Source organism: Equus asinus, chromosome 20 (assembly GCF_041296235.1).
Source record: "Equus asinus isolate D_3611 breed Donkey chromosome 20, EquAss-T2T_v2, whole genome shotgun sequence".
Classification (NCBI taxonomy): domain Eukaryota; kingdom Metazoa; phylum Chordata; class Mammalia; order Perissodactyla; family Equidae; genus Equus; species Equus asinus.
Window position 1 is genome coordinate 58161638 of NC_091809.1, and position 16768 is coordinate 58178405.

The following is a 16768-nucleotide window of genomic DNA, read 5'->3' on the forward strand; positions in this document are numbered from 1 at the left end:
TTTACTAATCTATGCCAAATATGAAAGAATTCACAACGGTCTTTGAGAGCATTAATTATGGATTCTGTAGCTAATTTAGATAACACAGCTTGTTCTCTAATGCCATCGTTACAAAATTAATCATGTAGTATTAGAAGCTGAAAAGAAGAATCAAGCTCCTCCTATCCTTCCCCTCCTCCAAAAATGAAATGGCTACGTGATTCCTGATGAGTATAAGTTTCTTGAAGATGGTGGAATTTTTTGCCCTTTGATAGTGCAGAACATGACGTGGACAGAATTTTGGTATTTGGCACAGAATCCACCTTAGATGATTGGGTGAAATATAAGGACTGGGGATGGGATGGAATATTTAAATGCAGTCTAGATATGTACCACATGTTTCATTATGTCCTTCTTAATGTCCATCTTTTATTTTTCATTATTTTATCTTTTACAGAAAAATTCCCTTGCAGCCAATTAGTCATGTGGCAAAAGTTTTTGCAGCAAAACGCTTGAGGCAAGGATGTCTACAGTAAAGATACTTACAGAGAAAGTACCTAGAATGGAGGAGTTCATAGCAGATAGGAGCACAGGATTGTGAGTCAGGCCAGGGTCAAATCTCAGTTTCAACATTTATTAATTATTTAACTTCAGGTGATTTATTTAATCTATCTAATGTTTTGTTCTCTCTTCTGGAAAATGATACTAATAATGCCAGCCTCATAGAGTTATCATAAAAATGAAATATTGTACATAACTCATTATAGTCTCTGGGTCATAAAGTGTCTTTTCTGTCATCACCATCATGATTATCAGTATTTTCTCCTTTTTCTTTTTTGATTAGGTATAGCCAGCTAAAGATAAAGAATACCAAAATTGAGCCACTTAACAAGGGCATTATTAGGAATCAGGATCAAGTTGCCATGCCAAAGTCAGAAACATGGGAATATTAGGATATAACTAAACCAAAGACTTAAAAAAAGAAAGACTAGAGATATGGGGGAACAGTGTTAGAGAAGGTAAAGAGAAAGCAAAGCAAGAACTCCACGGACTATAGGCAGATGGTGTTGGGAGGTGTAAGGACTTACATATCTAACGTATTTGTCTTCACTGATGGTAATTCCCTTCTCCTTAGTTCAGGCACGTATCTTCAAGTTCTCTGTCTTTCCAAACAGGTAAGTAAGTTTTAGGCTTGGTAATATGAATTTATAATATGTGTTGAAAAGTTATTTCCAGAGAATGGGAGGGAAGGCTACCTGAATGAACAAAATCAACTTGTTCACTCAGTAGTGCTCTACATTGTAATGGTTATATTACAGTAGCAATATTTAAACTCTAGTTCTTACTATTACGGCTGTCGTTTGGAAAAGAGGTGTTTATTTCATTAATATTCATATATATTATTCATATATATATATATATGAAAATACCCCACTTACCACTAGTGTATTCATGTAGGTCTATTTATATGCAAACATCACATCTCAAACTTCATAGTTTTATATGTATGATATAATGTCTAAAAATATTCCTTAAAATGAACTCTATAGGCTGTCTTTTCCATTGACAATAAGGAGTGGGTGAGGCTTTGAGTTGAGTAAGCTGTTTCGAGTGAACAAAAAATATCTGTTGGGTACCTGCTCCCAAATGTACCCTCTGGTGTATAAATTATTTAGATGGTTCTATGCCAACCCAAATGGCCATAGTTCTAACCATTCAAGATCAGATCCCCTGGAGTTAATTTCTAGGACCTTACTTCATCATGTCTTCATATAGAAGTTTAACATTGGGCCAGACACTTTATAGGTGTATGATTAAGGAAGAAGTGAAGCCCCAAAGTAGGGGAAAGATACAATTCAGCCAAGATAAGCATTTTTCCTTTTCCTGCACATCTTTCCCTTGAAAGTATAAGCTGTATGAGAAGGTGTCTTTATCTGCCACCATGTACCCTGATTCCAATGTGTACTTAACAGAAGAGGAGAATTGACTGGAAAATGCAATCTATTTGACACCCATCCACACTGATTAGGTGCTTCATTGACACCTTCCCTCCCATGAAGTGTATTAAGCCCCGTACCAAGCGACTTATGATTATTTTCATTAAATACAGCAGATAATGTCTATAAACAGGCGTTCTCTCTGTTAATAAAAAGATGTCAGAATCCCAAAAAAGTCCAAGGCTATTGCTTTTAATAAATACAGCTGACTGAAATGATCTATTTATAAATTTATCAGGGATTAGAAATTGTTTAAAGGCTTTGTTCAAACCACACAAAAATAAATCATCTTAAGATTCACTTTTATAAACTGGAAAAAAACAATCATGCCAAGACTTTACAACATGTGGAATGGAAATAATTACTAAATAAAGCTGAATCATTTGGACTTTACCAAATTAAAAACATACTTTTTTAACTCAGGAAATATTGCGCAACAGCATTCCAAACACCATATCCCTTTCTCAGTGGAACACTGCATCAAGCTGAACTGTTGTTAATTGTACAGGATGATGTGTTGATGTTAAAAGAAACTTGAGTGCCCACAAAAGAAAATGAAGTTGCAATTACCTCTTTATAGTGAGTTTAGGTCTTCTTTCCCAGTACTGAAGAGTATCATAAACGGGAAAATAGCACGCTTTGAATGATAACGTTTCTCTTGTGAAAACATCAAAAACACATGAAGTAATTGATACAATTATATTTTCTAAGTCTTCGCTTTGAAATTTGAAAACCCCGACTCATAAATGGCTTGTAAATAATTAATTCAGAAATCTGTTCCGCTTCCACAGCACACACAAAAGAAATGCACCTCATTGGGAAAGCAAAACATTTTGTTATGTTCTACCAAAGGCTAAACCTTTAAGCAGTGTAATGGATCACTGTGGGAAACTTCACTCACAAATGCATAAAATGAATGCATTTTTATTAAAATGGTGTTTAGGAGATCTCTTTCAGCCTGAGCGTACATCTGCGTAGGTTATTAAAAAGTCAGTGTCTTATGGGTAACTCGCATGCAGCTAACTTTTAGTCAGCATTTTCTGTTCTATGCTCCACAAATCACAATAAATCCAGGAAAATACCAATTGTTAACACCTCTAAACTCTACCATTGCATAGGAGAGAAACGCAATAGCTCAAGAGTCTCACATTTAGGTGAGTGAATTAAAAAGGTTTAGTTTAGATAGGATTTAGATTTCACAGCTCTTTCCACCCAAGCTGAAACAAATCACACTCTCTCAGAGTTCATTCTACAGCATTAGGAACTTCATTTCAGCAGTTTTAGCAACAGACTGCAGATTACAAAGATCTGTATAGCCAGGTTGCCTAGCAGCAAGAAAAAGGGAGACTGGAAACTTAAACGTTCTATGAAAGTATTTTGTTGAAGATTGCAAATATTTAGTGAGCATTCATTTAGAAGTTTGCAGGATTTGCATTTATTTATTTGGGGGAATGCTAAACTGAACCATGTGTTAGTCAAGAGTTTCCTTTTTGTGGATTGTTGAAAAATGCCCAACCTAACTATTAAAGGATTTGGCTGGAGCAAGTAGATGGCAGGAAATTTAACCTGAGCATCCCCCCATTGATTAATCTAAATCTTTAATGTGGGATGAGATTCCGGGGGCAACACTATTGAAGGCTTCCTGACTTAGCCTCTGGCATTTCTTTTGAGGAAAGGAGAACAGCTGTGAACTCTCACTTGGGCTTACTCCTCAGGAAGGAATGCAGGGAGGCCAAGCAATGCTGGCAGTTATCCGCCCCCCCCAAATTTCACCTGCTTTCCATATAGTACTCATTTAACGGTACTTGAAATCCCACAAAAAACGTGGGAGTGCCTTCTACTTGTGGTGGCTATAAAAAAGCGATGATGTTAGCACTACAGAAAGAATGCAAAACTGAATCCACAGTTACTTAAACTCATATTCCTACAGCCAAATAAACTTGAGTAGAATCCTAGAATTCTTTAGAGGAATGATTCTAAAACCTGGCACCAAGTTAGGATCACCTAGAATACTTAAACTATCAGTGCCCCATGCCCTTCTCCCAGCAATTCTGAAATAGGTTGTCTGGGAGTGAAGCACCCAGCAGCAGTAAATTTTAAAAGCTACCTATGGAAAAAGGTGTTGACTCTGGGTTTAACTGGGCATTGCAAAGAATCAACAAAGTTCTAGACCTTATGGAGCTCAGTGCACCTCAATTTCCTCAACTCTCATTCTGTTTTTCTCTTTTGCTCTTTGCTTGGAAAATAAATGCCTGAGAAAGGTATGTAGGATTTCATACGATTTTGATCTTATGATAATTATGTATTTATTTGTGTATCTGAATAGTCTTCCTTGAAAGACAGCAAATAGATTTTCTCATTATTCTCTGCAATATCTGAATCTAAGTACAGAATGGAAATTTTGCACTACTAAGTGGTAACGTTAGTTGCAAAACACCGTGCTTTTTTCAGATGCACAATCTCAGCAGATAAATGCGTCTGTGTGGAAGATTACACAAATTTCAGGAATTTGGGGTGTCCCTCTCCAGTGTTATCCTTTCTAGGATTTACCCCTGAAATTTCAGTGGCTCTTGTTGTCCCAAAACCTATTCTCTGGTTCTTGAAGCCTGAGTTTTAACTGTTCCTCTTGGTGCTGATTAGAACAAGCCTTCAGGCTAAAAGCTGTAAAAAGGTGTAAATTTACTTATTCCTTTTCCTTCTTTCAAATGCCAACTTCACTTCAGCTTCTCTCTGCATTTATATATTCCCCTGCAGCTTTAAATATTTTTTCCTGAATTTTTAAAAATTGAGATATAATTGATATATAACATTGTATTTGTTTTAGGTGTACAACCTAATGATTTAATATATGTATACACTGTGGAATCATTACCATAAGTTTAATTAACATCCATCACCACACATAGTTTCAATTTTTTTTCTTGTGATGAGAACTTTTAAGATTTAATACCTTAGCAACTTTCATATATGCAATATTTTTCCCCAAATTTTAGGGTTGCTTTCTGTAGGAAAGTTGGTTCAACAGAAGCTACTTTACCATATCTGGAAGTTTATATTAAGGATGTTGTTGGGCACTATTAATCAGATAGTAAGAACAGAGTCAGAGCATATAAAAAGTTGAACTGGGTAGAATTGAAACGAAATAAATTTTGAGAATCATATATTTTAATTACCTGAAGTCCTTTTACAAGTTTCTCAGCAAGAAGTACTTGGGAGTTTTAAGGTTACCTGGGGTTATGAACATGAAACAAGTAATGGATTTGGGAGCTTGTTATCGAGTAAACCTAATGATAAAATTATTAGCCGAGACTGGCACTATTGATAAGCTGCATTCTTCCATTTGCCTCTGCTGCATGTATACTACATTTACTTAAATCCTAGGAACAAAAGAGCATCACCAGACGGGAGACAAATAAGAACAAAGCCGTAGTTACACAAGCAGTGGTTTTCACTCACTTGTATTTGAAATGGCCATTTACCTATTAGTTTGTCCTTTAATTAAGATAAATTTACCTTTAACTTAATGTTTATACAAATGTTATGATCTCACTGTTCAAAAAGAAAATTATAACATTTCAAGATTTTTTTAAAAGCAGATATATTTACCCTATTAAGGAATGCCATTGTTAGTATCTGCCCTAACACAATGTTACTATTTTAAAAAAATCACATGCCCAGATAATACAGAAAAAAAATAAAACATTAATTAAATTAAACCAACATCAAAACTAAAAAAGAACTTTTTAAAATACTATGATTTTTATTTGTCCTTCTTGTCTATACAACAAGCTTGACCAAAAACTGTGCTAACATCTTTTTCTGCCTCTGTTTTCATCCTTAGGAATGTTCTAATTATTTATTTTTAAGTCAAACTATTTCCCACAAGGGAAATGCCTGCACACTTAGACCATTGAACTCACCCAGCCTTGCCAAATAACAAAATGACAAGACCATCAGCACATGAGGAAATTAGCAATTCTGGACTTTTCAGAAAATAGTGGAGATGTTGTTGAACAATATTTCTTGGAATATGACTTCCTCTAGGGCATCTGTAAGGGTTTGTATTATGTCCTGTATGTGTTAAGAACAACACTCTGATCTCATTGAATATGAGCTTGCTTGCTCATGGATAGAGAGCCAAAATGGAGTTAAAGCACATTAGTGACATAGAGCCCGGTGAATCGGTAAGACTACAGTAACTAAGCCTAAATATAAAAATAGCTTTGATTGTTCTTACTGTATTGATTCATTGCAAGGTACACAGCTAATCAGGAAATATTTTCTAGAACAGGGGAATTATAAGCCAGATACTGAGCATTGTAAACAGTTTTGGATAAAACAGAAAGAATTGAACGTGATTCTCTACTTGTTTGTTTGTTTATGGGAATAAGTAAATAATGGCACAAAGATAAGACATTATAGAAATCCAAGAGTAGAAGACAGATTAATGAGTGAATAAGTTATGAGAAATCTAAATGTCCAAGTATAGGGCATATGGTCAAGAAGAAAACATTGATGAATAACTCTAATACTAAGAGGTTTATTTCTTTTAAGAAAAAACAGCAGTATAAGCTTGGGCCTTGAGATTAGCTTGAGTTGACTGCATATCCCGTCTTTGGTTCTGTGTCCATCAGGAAAGGTTATGCTATAGTAACAAATGACCCCAATATGTCAGTGGCTGACAATGAAGGTTTATTTCTAGCATATATTGCATGTCTCTATTGAGTTGGCTGCAGCTCTGTTCCCTATCATTTCACCTCTAAGCCCTGGCTGATGAAGCAGGCTCTATTTTGAACATTGCTAGTTCTCATGATGGAGCAAAATGGCAAACCACACGCTAGCTCTTAAAGCTTCTGTTCAGAAGTGACACACGTTATTCCCACTCACATTTCATCAGCCAAAGCAATTCACGTGGCCGTGCCTGGGTTCCACAGGTAGGATATAAAATTCTCCATCACAAACAAACACCTCAAGGAGAAACACTGAATATGGATGGACATAATAAAATATGCCACAAATATCTGTTAGCTGAACTTAGGTATATAATTTAACATCCTTTTTTCCTGCAATGCAGTTTTGTAATTTGTGAAGAAAACAAAAATTACCAACATTGAGGACAGTTGTGAAGATTAAATATGATGAATATTAATTGCCTCAAATAGGAACTTATGCTCACGTATTGCAGTAACGTTTTATTATTCTCTTCCATTTACCTATGAAACATTCTTATAGTATGACCACATATTATTTGACAGAAATTTGTTACAATAACTCACACAGAAGCAGCAACAAGACTTGTTAGTCTATGTGGCTGGCAGACAGCATTGTTTGAAATTAGAAACAGCTCCAATGGAATTGCACATTTTTGTCAATTATACATTTTTTTGGCCACAAATTTTGTCCCTCAGAATGAAGTCTTTGGAAAGGAGGTTTATTTTTACATTGACTGGTTCATTTTATTTATTGAGAAATAATTCATTCCCCGATGGGAGAACTATGGGAAATTTAGGATGTTTGTTAAGAGAAGTTAGTATGATCAATCCCAATGGTTGAATTTCGTCACTCTTGGACTAAGGAAAAGGGCACCAAAAAAAGTCTAAATCAATGGGAAGCAATCCAGTATACCTCATATTCCCGACGTTCTCCCAAACCTAACCAAGGATCCAGTTATTGCACAGCTTCCAGCAAACACGACCCACAATATTCAGGAATTCACCATAGGTGGCCTCAGTTTGCCATTGTTTTCATCACTTAGTGGGAAGTTTGTCCAGATGCCCTTTCAGCTTGTGTTAACTAGAATATCTATGTCTGGTTTATAATGATCCGAGATGCTGAAAATATCACTAACTACTCTCCAAAGCAGAATTTCTGACAAATGCTAATTTTATTTTGTTAGGAGATGCTAGGGATTGACTGAAGCTCTTTATCAATCACATTTTACCGATGCAGTGGAAGACATTCTATGAAGTGAACACTGGAATGGCCATAGATTATTCCTAAAAGAGGGATCTTGTTGTAACTACTTTATAGCTGCAGGAGGTAGAATATGTTTGAACTAGTTGGGGAAAAATAATGAGTTTTTAATGTTGAATTAGTCACATAACAATCTTTGAGGGACCAGCCCAATGGCGCAGAGGTTAAGTTCACATGTCCCTCTTCGGCCACCCAGGGTTCACGGGTTCAGATCCCAGGTGTGGACATGGCACAGCCTGTCAGCCCTGCTGTGGTAGGCATCCCACATATAAAGTAGAGGAAGATGGGCACGGATGTTAGCTCAAGGCCAATCTTCCTCAGCAAAAAGAGGAGGATTGGCGGCAGATGTTAGCTCAGGGCTAATCTTCCTCCAAAAAAAATAATAAATTGATCAATTAAAAAGAACAATCTTTGATACATCAATTATTTGACTACACAGTCATAAGCTATTTTGTCCCATGTATGGATTACTGAGAAAAAATTTTTGTGTCCCTTTATATAACAAGATTCGCTACTATACTTGACTAGTTACAGAGCACGTTGAAACCTCATCTTTGAAACTTCTCACCTAAGCTTCAACGTTATCCATTAAAAATATTTATAAACAGAAAGATCTTTCAGACTTACTAGATCTAAAAATGAAACAATCCTCTTTGAAATTCTCAATTATATCCCCTATTTGTGTATGTGTATAGATATGTGTGTGTATTTGTTTACATCTATTTTTACTACCTACAAGCTCTTGAAGACAGGAACTGCCTTTGATTTTAAAGGCTTTGAGCCTGACACTACGCATCTGTAAAACAAGTCTTTTTGAACTACCACACAAAACTAGAAAACCTTCAGGGTTTGGTTCTCTCTTCCCCGGAACATGTGAATATTGAACATGCTTCTCACCACTCCCGACTTCTATCTCCACTCCCCAGTCTTCATTTCTTAAAGTAACATAATATTCTATAACAAATTGAGAAGTATAAGACAGCTCATGGTAATAGTTACTATATTTATTCAACATCAATTATGAGCTGATGCTACATATGGTATCTTATTTTATTAATATTTTACAGCTGAGATCTATGTTCCATTTTTCACTCAACTACTAACAATGTGAAAGCCATTAGAAAGTCATTTTACTGTTACTAAAAGGGAGCATGCACATGGTATATGCAAGCCACCATTCTATTTAGTATATGTATGTTGATTTGTTTATACCTCACAACAATCATGATAGGTCCTATTTTTTATTTTCATTGTCTCAATATGGAAACTGAGGCCAACATAAGTAATTTGCCCAAGTTCACATAGCCAGGTCATCAGAACTCAACAGGAAGCAGTCAGGCATCAAATTCTATGCCCTTAATCACTACAATATGCACCCTCATTAACCTTAGCACCTGGATTTGTAAAGCCCCAAAGGTCTATTTAAACTCTAAAACATACATGATTTCAGAATGTCCATTGCAAGCATGAAGAACAATCTACTTCTTGATTCATTTCCAAAGGACAGTCAATGACTGGCACAAATCCAAGCTCCAGAATAAGCATGATCTTCAGCATAACTGAATCCTCACTGCAGCAAAAACCTTTTTATTGGAAACAATTGGAGCAGGAGTTAGCCTGTTAATCCTGGAAATTGTTAAATAGAGTATCATAAAATATTACATATATAGCTAAAAGCTACTTATCTTAAAATATTTATATGTATATAGATTTGCTAATCTTTTAGTGTAGAAATGTGGCCTTTTCATGAGGTATATATTGTTTCACTATTAATTAGCATTGTCTGTCATATATTAATCCCAACTATAATATATCTTCTACAGTTTCTATACTTATGTAAAATAATCTTAGAGAAGAACACCACATATTTTTAGCTATTTTTTTCCTCAAATTTTAATAGTGGTCTCCCCCGGATATAATTTAGCAGCAATCTTTGTTTAGCATCTCATCTATTGAACCATTCCAAAGCAGCGTTCCTCGTATTCATAAAAGCAATAACTCTCTTCCTTTTTGCCTAGTGTTTTATTGTTTACTCACAAAAACAAATCAACTGATGTTAGGCAGTTAAAAACTACTCAGCTGAACAGAGCGGAGTGAGCAGAAGGCACACCAGAGAGGCAACTAATAGTTATGAGCCTTCAGTACACTTGGGCCTCTGTGTTTGTGTTTTATGGAGGAAATCAAGAGCTTTAGAGAATCTAGAACTGAATAAATGGAAGTCAAACAAGAGTTGACCCACGAAGCAGTGGGAAAGGCTGCCTGAAGATGTCAGGATTCACACCGATGGAACTAGGGATGTTGACAGAGGGACAGGGACCAGGGAAGTAGTTTCCACGTTCATCTGAAAATGTTGCTCTTTCAAATTTATGTCTGCTGCTAAATATCCCGAAGTATGGTTGCATTTTTTAGAATTCCAGAAAATTCTACCTCAATCTTTACTAATATATTCTTTGCATTTTAGTCCTGGGAAAGAAAAATCTAAGTGTAAATAGCAACAAATTAATTACTTTCAAAAGAGAAACTCTTTGAGTTAGGAAAGAAAAGAACCATTACATTTTATGAAACACATGTTAAGGATAGGCATATGGCTTTTTCACTTGCTTATGAATGTAAAATAGGAATCTTTTTATTTTCTAAGTGACAAAGAATTAAATTCCATAGCAAAAAGAGTTTTCTAACTAATTACTCTCCTGAGCTGTTGCCAAAATTACAACCATATGTCTATTGAACTTGCTCAAACACAAATGAAAATAATTCTGAGAAATAGCTAATTATTAATGGTATTCTAGATTAAAAACCTCTTTGATTTTATATATACTATTTAAAAATTGATAGCCTATAGAAGGTTAATATTCTTAATCTGAAATATTTTCCTATACTTAAGAACGCCATTTAAAAAAATCAAGACAAATATTGAATGCACCATGAGAACAATCTTCTGTTGCCCAGTCTTCTCTTCATTTTCGGAAATCTCATAGGTCATAAACGTGTGCAGTTAAAATTTGGTTACTGCAGCCTCCCTATTAAACATTCTTCTCTTTCAGTCTTGAGTTTGGGGAGAGGAAATACAGAGAGAGTTAACTGGGAGCAGGTTACCTGCCAGCTTTTGGGTGTCAATCATGTTGTACACTCACCAGACTTCTAATTGCTTCTAAACTATGTTTTCATTAGTTATTGAACAAAAGCTATAAAATAAGTGAGAATCCAATAACACATCCATTCACATTAGGCTATTCGAGTGATGAATGAAGAAATTTCCCTTTAATCAATCAGACTGTAATGAAAATTGTGAAAAAATAGAATGGCATAGAACCTGAGTGGTAATTGATAATAATCGAACTCACAAGATCTTTTCTTAGTGTTCAATAGTGATTGTAGTAGGCAGAATAATGGTCCCCCAAAGATGTTCATGTCCTCATTCCCAGAACCTGTGAATATGTTACATTATTTGGCAAAGGGAATTAAGATTGCAGTTGGAATTAAGGCTGGTCATCAGTAGATCTCAAGATAGGGTAGCTCGATTATCCTCCATTATCTAGGTGGGCCCAGTACAATTATTCACAGCAGACTTGTATTAACCATGAAGTTGTCCAGTATTTTTTTTTTTTTCATTCAAGAGAACATCTGCCTCTTTAATTTTTGGTATTTTCCTCACCTACTTCATATCTATCTAAGTTAATTAAGTATTTATCTAAGTTATTTAACAGCTATTTATCAGACTCCTACTAAGCATTAACATCGTACTATTGGGAGAGACAAACTGTGAATTCATTTCTGTGTTAAGTGTGAAAATAGCAACAAGCACAAGGCATCTGATGTAGACTTGGGGATAGTGATATGTAGGATGTGTTTATATGTTTGGGATATGTGCCTGTGTGTTCAAAATATGATCCTCAAAGAGTCACTAGAGGATAAGACATGAGTCCTGAAAGACCAAAAGAGTAAGTGTAAAGTCAGGCAGAGTGATAAATGGGAAAGATTCTTCTAGTGAAAAAATGTATTTGTTATACAAGCAAAGTGGCAGAAATGCCATGTGCAAAGGATTTGGAAAAAGCATTCTGAAAAGTGCAAGTAGTTCAGTTTGACTGGAATAACATGGATAATGGGAGGAAGTGGCAGAAGTTGAGTCAGGAGAGGAAGAATGTGAAGAGCCTGATAGACCAAGTGAGAGAATTTTGGACTTTATCCCTAAGGAAAATGAGGAGCGATTGCAGTTTTAAATCTAGGAGACACTATATTGGTCAGGGGTCAGTAAGAAATAGAGAAGCATTGCTAGGTATTTCAACATAGAGAATTTAATACAGGGAATTTGTTTCACAGGTGTTGGAGAGCTGAAGGAGTAAGCAGGAACAGTAAAATAATTCAAAGATAAAATGAATGCATTCCAGATATAACAACTGCAGGAAGAAACTACCATCTATATGGCTTTCAGAATAAACAGGAGATGTTAGTCTGTAGAAATTCAAAGTGGGGAGGAGCATTTGAATTTGGGGCTCAGAAGTCTGAGGAGGAGGCATGGTATGGCTGCTCCTGTAGCTTTACGTTGGCACAATAAGCCAGATATTAGATGTGGAAAAAAGCTGGACACGGGAAGGAGAAGACATGCTGCTACTAGGACAAAGTACTCTTGCTAAGACAATCCTAGCAAAACCAGCAGTAAATTCCTACCTTCCTGTCTTCCTCTATCACTCCCTATTGGCGGAACTTATTAATAGGGAGTCAGCTGGCAAAGAAGAAATGCAGTTTGCAGAGTCCCATCCCCTGTATCATAAAGCTTATCATAGAAGGGTAGATTTGGGGCTGAGAGATAGTAACTTAATAATTGGCACAATCCACTGCTTAGCCCACTCAGCCTCCTAATAATATATTGTATGGGAAGACCTAAAGTCCCAATGATTATGGGATCCATCTCTGGGTAATGTTAATTTCTCCTTTAATTCTTTTGCAGTGCCACCTGAATAGTCTGTAACCTAAAGGTTGATTTCATCTAAAAGTTAATTTACACTATGTAGTCACCAATGGAAGTCTTTATATGAAATAATAAGGGGAAGGAAGATAATTTATATATATATATACACACACACACACACACACACACACAAACATTTTTCTAATTAACAATAAAACTATTCAAATGTTATTATCCTGATTTCTATAGAATGGTCACAGGCCACAGTTTGTAAACTCCTTCCATTACCCATCTCACACACTCTTCGGCCTCAACAAGCTTCTCTGTGTTCTTTACTGAGTTTGGTGACTCAAGCTTTTACTTCTGAGACGTTTGAATCCTCTGTCACCCTTTCTTTTGATTGTTGTGGTTTTCCATTTAGTTTACTATTGGACATGTGTTCCTTGGCCAGAAGCTATATTCTGAGTGGTATGAGGACAGCAAGTAAGGTATTGTGTAGGTGCACAGATGTCAGGGCTGGCAGAAGCATTTCAGGCCAGAAGGACAATCCAAATGCAGAATACATATCTATTCCAACCAGGGTAAATTGCTACCTCTTCCCCAAAGGAAGAGGTATAATATAGTCAACCTGCTACTAAGTGTGTGCCTAATGAGAGAATGGTACCATTTAGGGGCTCATCTCTTTGGTTTTGATCAGGCACTTGGCAATACCAGAAGCCAAGTCAGCCTTAGTAGAGAAAATTCCTTATTATTGAAACCATGTACAGTTCTCATGTTCTGCCACCAGGATGCCTGGGAAAGAGACTGACATCTGCATACCTGTCTCTTTTCCACTTGACTATTGAGAGTTTCTTCTGTATGCAGTTAATTCTCTTTTGGAGGCTTTACATAGGGCAAAAACACTCTCATGGGGCCGGCCTGGTGATGTAGTGGTTAGGTTTGTGTGCTCTGCTGTGGTGGCCCAGGATTTACGGGTTTAGATTCCAGCTGCAGACCTAGCTCTGCTCATCAGGCCGCTCTGTGGCAGCATGCCATATAAAATAGAGGCAGATTGGCACAGATGTTAGCTCAGAGACAATCTTCCTCAAACAAAAAGAAGAAGATTGGCTATGGATGTTAGCTCAGGGCCAATCTTCCTCACACACACACACACACACACATACACACACACACACAAAAAAAAAACCACTCTCATGCTTTGTGTGCATTCTAGAAGGTCATCTGTATACCTTTTCCCTAGACCTGGCTATCAATCTTCTAATTCTATTCTTTCCAAGTTTCTGACCATCTGACCAAACCATCCTTAAACTGCTGTCCTTACCCAGACTCTGAAGACCTCTCAGTACAGACAAAGACAATCAACTATACTATTAGATGTACCGCCCCTGAGAGGGTTTCCTTCACCATTGTCTTTTAGGAATACTCCTGCTCTGGGTTGTAATGCCACAGCTGTGCACTTCCAGTTAGTACCAAGAACTGGCACAGTGAAGAATGGATCAGAGAAGGCTATTTGCACTTTCAACATAGGAGATGATGGTGTCTTGAACCAAGGGAATGGCACTGAGGATTTAAAGAAGCATAATGAACTAAAGATCTTGAGAATGAAGAATTCTGCATACATTTGGTACCACCTACTTGATTACCAGTTCTAAGAGTGTGGGGGCTGAGTCTTACTTACCTTATAGCCTACTTCATCATAATATCAGGTACTCTGGATATTGATCACTACAGAAAATTCTTACTTTCGATGGACTCTCCTTTTAGTTTCTCCCGATTCCTGAAGTAAAATTAGCCGTTAAAAATGTTAACTACTATACAAAGTAATTTTTATTTTGTTTCCTTTATCTTACAAAATATAAGAATTACCTCCTGATTTTTATATTCCACATGAAAAGCCCAAATTTACCTAAATCTATATATTTCATTATTGTGTAGGCTTTAACACATAAGTCTAAAGAATTATTCCTACCTGATGTGAAGTCTGGGGAAATTGGAAAGGGGGCATATGAGTTACCTCTTGCCATAAAAATGCTGTGTGATGATCACCCAACCTCAGTAGCATGCAACACTAGCATTTATGGCATATGTCTAGGCTGATCAGAGAGGCAGCTCTGCTGAGCTTAGATGAGCTCACTGAGATATTGGAGGGCAACCAGGGCAAATAACTGGTGTCTGCTTCATGTGTCTGTCATCCTCCAGCAGGACAGACCAGACAAGTTCCCAAGGAGATGAAAAGGGTGCAAGAGAGAGAGGGAGAGCAAGCTCAATTTCACGTCCACTTTTCTGTCTTCTGCTTGCTTCATGTTTGCTAAAATACCCATGGCCAAAGCAAGTCTCAGAGCTGAGTCCAGAGTCAGAGTTGGAGACAGGAACTGCAAGGCTACTCATCAAAGAGTATGGATACAAGAAGGAGCCAGAAAGCCGAGCTACTTTTACTCTCTACCACTAGGAATATATGTTAAGGGCATGTCATTAAAAATTTCCTTTCTTATTTAGGAAACCTTACATCTGGGTAGACTGACAAGGCCAGAAAACTGAAGGGTAGTGCAACTCATGATTACAGAGAGAATAACTTGGGAGTCCACACGTGCAGACAAGTCCAGAAAGTGGGATCTGAATGGGGTTGAGACTCTCACTATCTCAGGAAAAGTGCCGACCTATAGCTGCCCTATATTATTTAAGGACCTGGGTCTACAATTAAAAACAGACAAGACACTAAGCAAAAGAGTCTCGGAGCCCACGAAGCTCATATCTTAATTTTAATTTGGATAAAATTCTGATTTACATGTGTAATTTAATTTATGCTTTTTATTTATTCTTAAATGTCCTAGTAGTTTTTTTTTTAATCATCCAAGTTTCTATGATTAATCTAAGGATAAGGTATTTGTTCATATAAAAATGGGACAACAAAGCGTGGTGGTGAGAGCATACACTTAGCTAGCAAGCTAGGGAAACCTAGTACAATTGGGGTAGTTAGGAGTAACTTAGGGTAGAGTTTTGAATGCAACTTGTTTGCCAGTAGGAGTATGTTCCTCTCAATTACCATGGAGTTATATTCAAAGTAATTAGTTCTTTTATTTAAACATTTTTATAAATTGCAGCCATAAAAATAAATCATGAGAGTAATTCTTCATGAAAAAGATTAGTGAGTAGACTACGATGAAGAAGATATGATTCCATTTGCCATGAAGTTTAGATGTTAAACTTTTACCACTGGGTAATACAATCTTAGTTTTTGATGACAGTATATTTTTGTAAGATCAATCTGGTAGCTCGAGGAAGGACATATCATTCAGACAGAATAGAGTCAAGATGACGAAGTTTTTGTTTCAGTACAGGAAGAAGATGACATCTGAACCAATGTGATGGTAGTTAAGAAAGAAGGACAGAGGTGGAAGATAGTGCAAAAACAGAATTAACAATAGTTTTAGGCTAATTAGGCTCATAGTTCACACTCAAAGCTAAAGCTGCAAATTGCAATGCACAGTTATTGAAAGAATTCTTCAAGGACTTTCAACAGAAGTTATTTCTATTGAAACTCAAGAGTTTTAGTAAGAGTAATAAAAATGTTTCCTAAAACTGGCTCACAAGTTCATTTTTCTATTCTGCCAAAATCTACATTGAGCTCATTTAGTAAAACTTAATCTCTTGCCTATATTTGATTCTTTCTACTAAGAAAAATGGAAATAGTTTTGATTAGGCAATATAATTGCCATAATAATTGTGATATACTAGAATTACATGGCTCACCAAAGCTTCAGATTATTTCATACATTCCCAATAATCTTATGCTATACCATATCAGACATGACCATCCTTTTTCAATACAATAGAAAATAATAAATGTGTGCATTTTAGGACTACGCTCTATGTGTTGAGGACTTGTGTTCTAATCATTGGTTTGATATGT